Genomic DNA, 11,473 nt, shown 5'->3' with positions numbered 1-11,473 from the left:
TTTTTTTTTAAATAAATTTATTTATTTATTTTTGGCTGTGTTGGGTCTTCGTTGCTACGCTCAGGCTTTCTCTGGTTGCAGCGAGCGGGGGCTACTCTTCATTGCGGTGCGCGGGCTTCTCATTGCGGTGGCTTCTCTTGTTGCGGAGCACGGGCTCTAGGCACGCGGGCTTCAGTAGTTGCAGCACGTGGGCTCAGTAGTTGTGGCTCATGGGCTCTAGAGTGCAGGCTCAGTGGTCGTGGCACACGGGCTTAGTTGCTCCGCGGCATGTGGGATCTTCCCGGACCAGGGCTCGAACCCGTGTCCCCCGCATTGGGAGGCGGATTCTTAACCAGTGCGCCACCAGGGAAGTCCGGACTCTTTTTAATCTATATGTTTCCCCTCCACCTTTTAGTTCTCTGAAAGGTATGTGTTGACGAAAGTGGGCCATTTGTCCCACAGGTCTTCCCACTGGATTTTGCAGATTACATCCCTACAATGTCCATTCCATCCTTTGTATTGCCTCTATGGGTATCTGGATCCAGAGGCTTGATCAGATGTAGATTTGGATTATTATTATTATTTTTTTTTTTTAGCACAGCTGTCTTGGAGGTGGTAGTGCTTCCATTCCTTGAGACAGAGACTGTCTTGTGGGGCTGATATGATACTCAATTCCGTTCATTGATTAGAGGTTGCAAAATAGTGATGTTCTATCTTCACTTACTAACTGGAATATTTCTCATAAGAAAAACCTCCCCTCATCTACCATGTGGTTAGCCCTCAGCACAGTTCATGTAGGAAGAGCAGACTGAATACTTACCTCTTTCCCTATAATTAGCAGTTCTCCAAACTGGTAATTATAGCCCTCCTTAGCTCACTAGCATCCTCCTACGTGACCAATCTGCTTTCTTCTTTTTAGCGCCATGACGAACGCACAGAGTTAAACGTATTTGATGGCGCACTGCGGTCGTCATTCTCACTGGTGTTCGGATTGTCCCATCCTAGCCAGGGGGAGCCTCCTCAGGCTGTTCGTGATCCCTGAAGTCACGATCCTCAAAGTCATGGATAACTTCCTTGCTCCTGGGTATCATGAGGTGGTCCAGACTTGTCTTGTCTATTTTCTGGCCCAGCCGTGGTATCAGCCCATTCTCCCCGAATACATGGGGTTTGTTGGTTAGAAATTTGCAAGCCACTGGTCTGGACACTAGGGATGCTCACTGTTCTGGGTTGGTCACTGCTTTTAGGTCTTCACAGCGGAAGAACTAGGAAACGCACGTCTATAAAATGCTAACCACCCCGTGAGCTCGTAATGCTACTTCCCACTCAGTCCAGGACTGCAGGTGCCCACTAACCTCTCCTGTCCTCCAGCTCTATCCCCTTTCCTCCACACCGACAAGACTGGCTTTCAGGACATTCCGGATGGAATTTGAATGCCACTAATTACCTACTTGCTTTATTCCATGTTACATACTTGACAACCTCAGAGTAACAATACTGACACTCTCTCCAAAAATATAACTCAATAATACCAAGTGTTAGAAACAGTTTAAAACAATTTTTTGCAGTTATTTTGGTCCTTGGGTTTTATCCCACTAGGGACGTCCAGTCAAATTACCGCACTTTAAAGTCACTTGGACTAGTAAAGTTCATCTGTATTATTTTGTTTTCGATTTGTAAAGATTGTTCTTTTGAAATTTAATCTTGCTTATGACTTGGTGAAAGATTTACGTAGCACAAAAAGACATGGAAGAAACTTAAATGCATACTGATTAGTGAAAGAAGCCAACCTGCAGAGGCTACATACTGTGTGACTCCAACTAACCACATAGCCAACAGAACACACATATATGTCACCACTTACTGTGGGATTCGCCAATGTTCTGGAAAAGGCAAAACTTGGGAGACAATGAAAAGATCAGTGGTTGCCAGGGGTTAAGGCAGAGGAAGGGTGACGAGGCGGAGCACAGAGGATTTGGGGGACAGTGAAAATACTCTGAACGCTACCATAATGGTGGATGCATGCCGTCATACACTTGTCAGAATCCAAGAGTGAACCCTAATGTGAGCGATGGATTTGGCGTGATAATGGCACGTCAGTGTGGGTTCATAGAAGTGTGACACTTGTCCCGCTCTGGTGCGGGCTGTCCATGGGCGGCTGTGCTTGTGTGAGGGTGGAGAGGCAGGATGTGAGAACTTGCTGGGCTTTCCACTCAGTTATGCTGTGAACCCAACACTACTAAAAAATAAAGTCTTTTATTTATTGTTTTAATTCCCATAGTTCCCAGGTCAAATATATAAGAAAAAAGAGGTACATTTAAAGAAGTGTAACTTCTATGCTTGTCCCTCCGTTCTTTCCTACTCCTTAAAGAAAACCAAGTTTAAATGTTTTGGAAGATCCGTCCATTTCTTCAATACAAGACACAGCCCCCCGCCCCCTTCCTTAGATGCGTGGCAGCCTGCCCTCCCCATCTCCGCACTCCCTCGGGAGATTTCTCTGTAGTTCTTGTACAGGTAACTTTCCATTCAAAGACTTGTTTTTGTTACTTGTGAAACATAGTAGTTTATCCAACTACTAATGAAATACCATCTCATTTTTCTTTCAGAGCAATAAGAGCTAATAGTGCATTTGCAAATAAATGGGCATCCGCGTAGCACATTTTGCTCTTCTCTCTGTGGCTTTCAGCCTCCCCTCTCTCGTCCTGGGGCTGAGACACTGGCTCTCAGATGAACGCTGGGCCTCTGCCCCGTCCCGTCCTTCCCGGCGCTAATGAGCCCTGAGACACTGGCCACTCGTCCAGCCCCAGCTAAAGCCCTCGCACGCCTCCTAACTCCTCGGGTAATGGGAGCAAAGTCCCCTTGTGAAGAAAAATCAGTGTTCTGCTGATTTCGATGAATTGCCCTCCTGCTTCTCAAGGAAGGTCTCCATTGCTGAGCTGGGATGGCCAGCGCTTGTCCCCCAAGGCAGGCTCACGCCTATCCCCGCAGTGAGGCACCTGTGCGCAGAGAGCAAGTGTGCCCTACCCTGTCCCCCAGCCCCGCCACGTGGGGCTCTCACACACCAGGGTCTCTTTAATGGTGCAGACGCCGCTAGCCCAGGCTTTGCTGGGGGCGGGTGGGCTGCTGCGCTTGGCTGTAGTAAAGGCAGGTTGATCGCAGACTTCATAGCTTTCAAAGGACACTTAGAGACTAGCTCTAGGGTCGTCTTTAAAGGCTTAGTGGCATGTGTGTTTTGATGTCGGCTTTTGATCATAGAAACTTGGACTGGGGAGGCTCTTTGAAAGTCATGTGCCCAGTGGTTCTCAACTGGGAACCATTTTGGTTCGGTCCCCAGGGGACATGTGGCGATGTTTAGAGCCTTTTTTAGGTTGTCACAGTCGGGGGTGGGGCTGCTGCTGAAATCTCACGGGAAGAGCCCGGGGATGCGGCTGAGGGTCCTGCGCCGCACAAGGCAGCCCCCTACGGCAAGGAATTTCCCGGTCCCGCTGTCAGCAGTGCCCGCGTTGAGAGGCCTTGATCCCATCCCTTGTTGGTGAAGGTGTGGTCTGCAGACCAGCAGCCTCAAACAGACGAGAGCGTGGAGCTTGTGAGATGGAGGGTCTCGGTCTCCACCCCAACCTCTGATTCAGAATCTACGTTTCAACAAGTTTCCTCCGTCCGGTAAGGTCTGGGAATCGCTGCTCTAAGCAACCCCCAGTCTCCCACCCAAAGCCAAGGGGCCTGGTAGCAAAAGTCAACTCTCCCGCCAAAACGCAGTGCTCAGCTAAAGCTTTGTCTAAATAGCCAGCTCTTTTAATATCTTCAATATATTTATTTTAAGGAACGATTTAGCCTAATGGAATTCTATGTGTGCACCGTATGATGTGTGAAAACAGGTACGACCATCATTTCGATTTTTAATCTTAAGAAGATTCCACAAACCTTTCAGCAGCATGTTCCAGTGTTTCAAGCTCCGTTAAGACTCTGGGTTGGAGCATCTGCTGGTCGGTTACAGAGGATGCAGCTTTGAAACCCTCCACCCACCCAGCCCCAGTTATTTCCTGAGTATCAGAATTACCTGCCTGGAAGGTGGGGCCTCAGAAGAGCAGAGGTGGGGTCTCCTTCTCATTTGGTCTCTCCTGGTGCCAAGCGCAGTGCCCGGAGGTGAGTAAATGCTCCCCATGTTGGTTGAAAGGAATTGAGAGACGCTGGGGGAGAGAGTGGGGGGAAGGAGAGTGAGAGAAGGAGGGAGGGAGGCTCCCTCCACAAGACATTGAGGACACAGACATGGACATCCAGGAGAGCCAGGCTCCCCCAAGTGCAGCCTCACAGCGGTCACCTCCACCCCTCGGAGGGGCTGGGCGAGCAGTGAGCTAGCAGAGCTGGTCAGTTCCCTCCAGTCCCCTCTCCGGCTGAGAATTACTGCAGAATGTTCTTCTCTCTGAAGGTCATCAGCTTGAAGCCTTCACTTTCTCCCTCTGTGCCCACAGCAACACGCCACTTCCAGAATGGTCATCTCCATGACTGGCCAAGAGCTCTAGGCAAGAATCTGAACCTGACCCTGAGCGGTCTGCCCACTCTGGGTTGCCCTCATTCATTCATAAGCAGAAGCTCAAGGGCTGGCGTTCCGTCTCAGTAAGAGAGCTGTCACTGTGATGATGCCTGTTACTGTGCTGATAAAGCATCTGCCCGAGTGCTTTGTGCTCAGCTTGTTATTCTTCACCACTTCAGAGTGAGCCACACAACAGGAGAAGGAGGCTCAAAGGGTACAGTGATTTGCTGGCAGGCAGGACCAAAACCCCAAGTGTCCCAGGCCAGTGCTCCCTGAGCCAGTGCAAACAGCAGTGGCTCACGGGCTGCTCAAGAGATGATAAGGCAAGAAAAGAATATTAAGGCTTTAATATGTTGAACTAATTTGTGTATATTTCACATCATTCCAGAAATAATTTCAGGTGGAAGGTGGGTAGAAAGAAGAAAACCAAGCCAGGAACATAAGAGAGAGGCAAGAGTGGAGCTGAGACAAAATTGCGTATAATTAAAGACCTAGACTTTTGCCCACAGGAAAGCAGACACATTAGGCGTTTTAGTTGCCAGTGGAAAAAGAAACTCAGTTTTCAGTAGGTGACTAAAACAATTGCTGAAGGAAAACATAAGCGGTCCTGAAACTGAGATAGGACATGAGCTTCTTAGGGTCCCTAAAGAATGGCCGTCTCAGTAGCAGGCTTCCAGTAGATACTGTGTATCAGAAAGCCGAGGGCACCACATGGAAGGACAGCTCAACAAAAGAGGTTCTACAAGGGGCGCACCATGCAGTCCCAGCACACATCCCTGCAGGTCTGCTTCCTTCCAGGGGTGGACCTGAGTCACCAAAGGTCCACCTCCGCTCATGACCACCATCCCCCTCCCAGCACCCTGCTCTCCAGCCGGTTGCCCAAGACTCTGAATCTCCCAGCTTCTGAGAACAGCCCTTTCTTAGGCTTTCCATCTTCCCAAGGGCTCCAGCATCCCTCCTTCCCCACCTTGTCCCCACCAGAAACAAAAGCATGGGCAGCGTCCATGGGAGGCTGCAGAGCAGATGGCTGAGCTCTTGGGCTCTGGAGTCAAGGGGCCTGGGCTTAGATTCTGGCTCTGCCACCTCCTGAAAGTGGACTTGGAGCCAGTAACTCATCTCTGCCTTAATAAATGGAGGATAATAATAGCATCCACCTACCTACCAGAGTAAATGGGATGATACAGTCATTCAGCAAATATTTCTTGAGCTCCTGTTATGTGCCAGGCAGTGTTCTAGGCCTTTGGGATATACCAGGCTCCCAAAGACCTCTTGTCCTTGTGCTTTCCTTCACTCAGTGCAGCACAAGAGATTCCTTGTACTGAAGGCATCTAAGAAAGAGGCTAGGTAACAGGGGTGCTGTAACAGGACCTGGGGTCTTCCTGCCCTGAAAAGCTTCCTAGAGCAGCATGAGAAAAGACAAGAAAAAATGATGTCAGTATGGCCTTAGGCTCATGCAAATAAAGCATATGGCAGCAGTCTTGCCTTTCCTGCCATGTTGATGAACACATATTTTTAATATTTTTGCCTCTAAAAAACCCCCTGTAACTCTCATGTCTTGCTGTTGGGAGTATAATTGGTACAAACACTTGGAAAAACTATCCGGCATTGTATATTAAAAATGACCACACATATACCTTATGAACCAGCATTCGGCAGAAGATATTCAAGAGAAATGCTTTATAAATATATAATAAAAGACGTATACAAAAGTGTTCACAACACTAAGAGCCAAAAGGTAAAAACAACCCAAAATGCCCATCAACAGGAGAATGAGCAAATAAACTGTGGTGTATTTACACAATGGAATGCAATCCACAAAGAGAAATGAACGTGCTTCAAGTACACAACCATGTGTGTGAATCTGATGAACGTAATGTTGGATGAAAGAAGTCAGACATGGAGAGTACATACCACATGATGCCATTTATATGAAGTTCAAAGTCACCTTCAGTGTAAGCAGGTGGCAGAGTGGTGACTTTTAGGTGAGTTAGTGACTGACACAAGGGGTGCTTCTGAAACTACAAGAATGTTCTATTTTTTATGTAGGTGATACGTGAATGCACTTGGGTGAAAATCTCTCCAGCTGTATGTTTGTGATCTGGCTAGAACTTCCAGTACAATTTTTTTTAACTCATGGATTTTAAAAATGGAGATATAATTCCCATACCATAAAATTCACCCTTTAAGCATATAATTCAGTAGTTTTTAGAACGTTCATTATACACTATCACCAGTGTATAGTTCCAGACCATCTCCATCACTCCAAAAGGAGACCCTGCACCTACTAACAGTCAGTCCCCACCCCCTTTCCTCCCTGCTCCTGGCAGCTGGTACTCTACTTTCTATCTCTGTGGATTTGACTAGTCTGAACATTTATATAAGTAAATTCATCCGGTATGTGGGCTTTTGTTTCTGGCTTCATTCACTTAGCATAATGTTTTCAAGGCTCATCCTTGTTGTAGCCTGTGTCATTCCTTTTTATGACTGAATAATATCCCATTGTATGGAAAGGCCACATTTTGTTTATCCTTTATCAGGTGATGGACATTTTGGTTGTTTCACTTTTTGGCTATTGTGAATAATGCTGCTATGAATATTTGTGTGCATGTTTTTGTCTTTTCAACTCTCTTGTGCCACACCTAGTAGTGGAACTTCTGGATACAAGATTGAGTAGAAGTAGCTGGGAGCAGGCATCCTTGGCTTTGTTTCTGATCTGAGGGGAAAGGGGGCCTTCATCAAGTTGATGAAGTTCCTTCTAGTCCTAGTTTGCTGAGTGTTTTTAACATGAAAAGTTGTTGGATGTCGTCAAATGTTTTTTCCTGTATTTATTGAAATAATGTGGTTTTACCATTTATTCTATTAATATGGTGTGTTACATTGATTTTTGTATGTTAAATCTTGCATTCCTGGGATAAATCCTACTTAGTCATGCATAATTCTTTTTGTTTGTTGCCAGATTCAGTTTGTTAGTATTTGTTGGGAAGTTTCTTCTATATTCGTAAAAGATACTGTCCTTTTCTTGTGATGTCTTTATCTAGTTTTGGTATTAGGGAAATACTGGCCTCATAGAATGAGTTGGGAAGTGTTTCCTCCTCTTCTATTTTTTTCAAAGAGCTTGTAAAGATTTGACATTAATTCTTCTTTTAATGTTTGGTAGAATTCACCCATGAGGTCATCTGGGCCTACGTTTTTCTTTTGGAGAAGTTTCTGTTTACTAATTCAATTGCTTTATTTGTTTATAGGTATATTCAGACTTCCTATTTCTTGTTGAATCAGTTCAGTAGTTTGTATCTTTCTAGGAATTTGTCCTTTTCATTTAGATTATCAATGATCAATTTATATTATTGAATAGTTGACATATAACTGTATATTACGTCTGTATATGTTATAAACGCAACAACATAATGTTATAGTTATTGATTTGCATAATTTTAGTTTTTTTAAAAAATTAAGAGTAGATAATTTAAAAAGTCTACTTATACAGTGTTTTCTATTTACCCTCAAATTTACTATTTCCAGCACTCTTAATTTTTTCAGGTTACTATCTGTTGTCATTTCCTTTCAGCCTGAGGTACTTCCTTTAGTATTTCTTGTAAGGCAGGTTTGCTAGCAACAAATTATCTCAATCTTTATTTAACTGGAGTTTTTTTATGCTTTTATTCTTGAAGAATAGTTTTGCTAGATACAGCCATCTCAAATCGACTGTTAAGCCCATCTAGTGAATTTTTCATTTTGGCTATTGTTCTTTTCAACTACAGAATTTCCACTTGGTTCCTTGTTATGGTTTCAGGTTTTTTTATTGTTATTTTCTTATTTGTTAAGTCACTATCAACATATTTTCCTTTAATTCTCTAAACATGGCTTCCTTTGATTCTTTGGACACAATTATAAAAGCTGCAAAGCACTTTTTCTGTGAAATTCAGCCTCTGGGCCCACTCAGTCAGTTCCTGTTGATTGTGTTCTCTTGAGGAGTGGGGGCTGGGGGCGGGTAACACTTTCCTGCTACTTCACCTGTCTCATACTTTTTTGTTGAAATTGGACATTTTAGATACTCTATTGTTACAACTCTGAATTCTGGGGGTTGTTTTTTTTTTGTGGTAGGCAGGCCTCTCACTGTTGTGGCCTCTCCCGTTGCGGAGCACAGGCTCCGGACGCGCAGGCTCAGCGGCCACGGCTCACGGGCCCAGCCGCTCCGCGGCATGTGGGATCCTCCCGGACCGGGGCACGAACCCGCGTCCCCTGCATCGGCAGGCGGACTCTCAACCACTGCACCACCAGGGAAGCCCTGAATTCTGGTTTTTATCCTGAGCCCCGTATGTCATTTCTGTTTTTCTGGAATTGTCCATTTCATATGTATTTTTAAATTTATTGCCACATATTAATCAGAATATCCAAAATTTCTTTTTTAATATTAAAATTTAAGAGTACAAGAATAAAAATTCTTCAAGTTTAAAATAGTTTCAGTATTTTTTTTAAAAGGCGCCTTTTTTTTGGGACTCCCCTGGTGGCTCACTGGTTAAGAATCCACCTGCCAATGCAGGGGACAGAGGTTCGACCCCTGGTCTGGGAAGATCCCACATGCTGCGGAGTAACTAAGCCCCTGCGCCACAGCTACTGAGCCTGTGAGCCACAGCTACTGAAGCCCGCGTGCCTAGAGCCCATGCTCTGCAACAAGAGAAGCCACCGCAATGAGAAGCCCGCGCACCGCAACGAAGAGAAGCCCCCGCTCGCCGCAACTAGAGAAAGTCTGCGCGCAGCAACAAAGACCCAACGCAGCCAAAAATAAATAAATAAATAAAATTGAAAAATATAAAAAGGCGCCTTTTTAAAAGAGATTGTAAGGCAATTTTCAGTATATCTGTATAACAGAGAAAAATTCAACACCAAACGTTGCTTGTGTACAGGCAGCTCAGGCCGTTTGTGCATGTGGGACATGTGTGCAGTATTACAAACCACCCAGTCCTTCCTCTGGTCCTGGCTGTAGCTCAGAGGCTTCCCACCTGCCTCTGCCCATCTCCTTCCCTGTCTCCTTGCCCTGCTCCCTGCCCCAGTGAAGTCCAAAGTCACAGAGATTATCTAGTAGAACACAGTGAACTATCACTCACTGGCCCTGACACATGTTTTCCCATTTAAACATCTCTGAAATCAGTTGCCTCCTGTACCTAGTGATAAGAAAGCCTTGTGTCATCGTTTAATCGTTGTTGTTTTCTTAGTGATCCATACAGCTTCTTGCAGTAGTTGGGAGCTTAGCTTTGGTGAAATTGGGGCGCTGGGGGGTGGGCAAAAAGGACAGGCAGAAGTCCATTTCCCCTAAGAACTGATGCTCAACTCAGTTTTGACTCTATGCTTGGGTTTGGGATATTCCAGAGTCACGTGATGAATAATAATGTAAAAACAGTACCTATATAGCCCTTGTTATATGCCACACACTGAACGTAGACTACCTCTCCCCTTTGCCACCGCCCAAACAGATCAGTAGCTCCGTTTAGAGAGAGAGGAAACTGAAAGTTAGAGAGATCGAGTACCCAGGCCTTGCTTCTGTGCTCCCCATCCAGCCAAATGTGTGGTCTGTCGGCCCTTCTCCCTGGTATTTAAAAACATCTTCCTGAAGGACCTTCAAGATGGCGGAGGAGTAAGACGTGGGGATCACCTTCCTCCCCACAAATACATCAAAAATACATCTACCTGTGGAACAACCCCTACAGAACACCTACTGAACGCTGGCAGAAGACCTCAGACTTCCCAAAAGGCAAGAAACACCCCCACGTACCTGGGTAGGGCAAAAGAAAAAAGAGAAAACGGAGACAAAAAAATAGGGACGGGACCTGCACCTCTGGGAGGGAGCTGTGAAGGAGGAAAGGTTTCCACACACTAGAAGCCCCTTCACTGGCAGAGATGGGGGTGGACAGGGGGGAAGCTTCAGAGCCACGGAGGAGAGCGCAGCAACAGGGGTGCGGAGGGCAAAGCGGAGAGATTCCCGTGCAGAGGATCGGGGCCGACCGGCACTCACCAGCCCGAGAGGCTTGTCTGCTCACCCGCCAGGGCGGGCGGGGGCTGGGAGCTGAGGCTCGGGCTTTGGAGGTCAGACCCCAGGGAGAGGACTGGGGTTGGCTGTGTGAACACAGCGTGAAGGGGCTAGTGCGCCACAGCTAGCTGGGAGGGAGTCCAGGAAAAAGTCTGGACCTGCCTAAGAGGCAAGAGACCATTGTTTTGGGGTGCACGAGGAGAGGGGATTCAGAGCACCGCCTAAACGAACTCCAGAGACGGGCATGAGCCGTGGCTATCAGCGCAGACCCCAGAGACGGGCATGAGACGCTAAAGCTGCTGTTACAGCCACCAAGGAGCCTGTGTGTGAGCACAGGTCACTATCCACACCTCCCCTCCCGGGAGCCTGTACAGCCCGCCGCTGCCAGGGTTCCGTGATCCAGGGACAACTTCCCTGGGAGAACAGAGGGCGCGCCTCAGGTTTTCACGTCACACTGGCCTCTGCCACCACATGCTCACCCCGCATTCCATACCCCTCCCTCCCCCTGGCCTGAGTGACCCAGAGCCCCCGAATCAGCCACTCCATTAACCCCCTCCTGTCTGGGCGAAAAACAAACGTCCTCAGGTGACCTACACGCAGAGGCGGGGCCACATCCAAAGCTGAACCCCAGGAGCTGTGCGAACAAAGAAGAGTAAGGGAAATCTCTCCCAGCAGCCTCAGGAGCAGCAGATTGTTTCTCCACAATCAACTTGATGTACTCTGCATCTGTGGAATACCTGAATAGACAATGAATCACCCCAAAATTGAGGTGGTGGACTTTGGGAGCAACTGTAGACTCAGGGTTTGCTGTCTGCGACTGACTTGTTTCTGATTTTTATGTTTATTTTAGTTTAGTTTTTGTTTATTTTTTATTTTATTTTATTTTTTGCGGTACGCGGGCCTCTCACTGCTGCGGCCTCTCCCGTTGCGGAGCACGGGCT

This window comes from Physeter macrocephalus, chromosome 13, assembly GCF_002837175.3.
Source record: "Physeter macrocephalus isolate SW-GA chromosome 13, ASM283717v5, whole genome shotgun sequence".
NCBI classification, from domain to species: Eukaryota; Metazoa; Chordata; class Mammalia; order Artiodactyla; family Physeteridae; genus Physeter; species Physeter macrocephalus.
Note: the sequence above shows the minus strand (reverse complement) of the source record.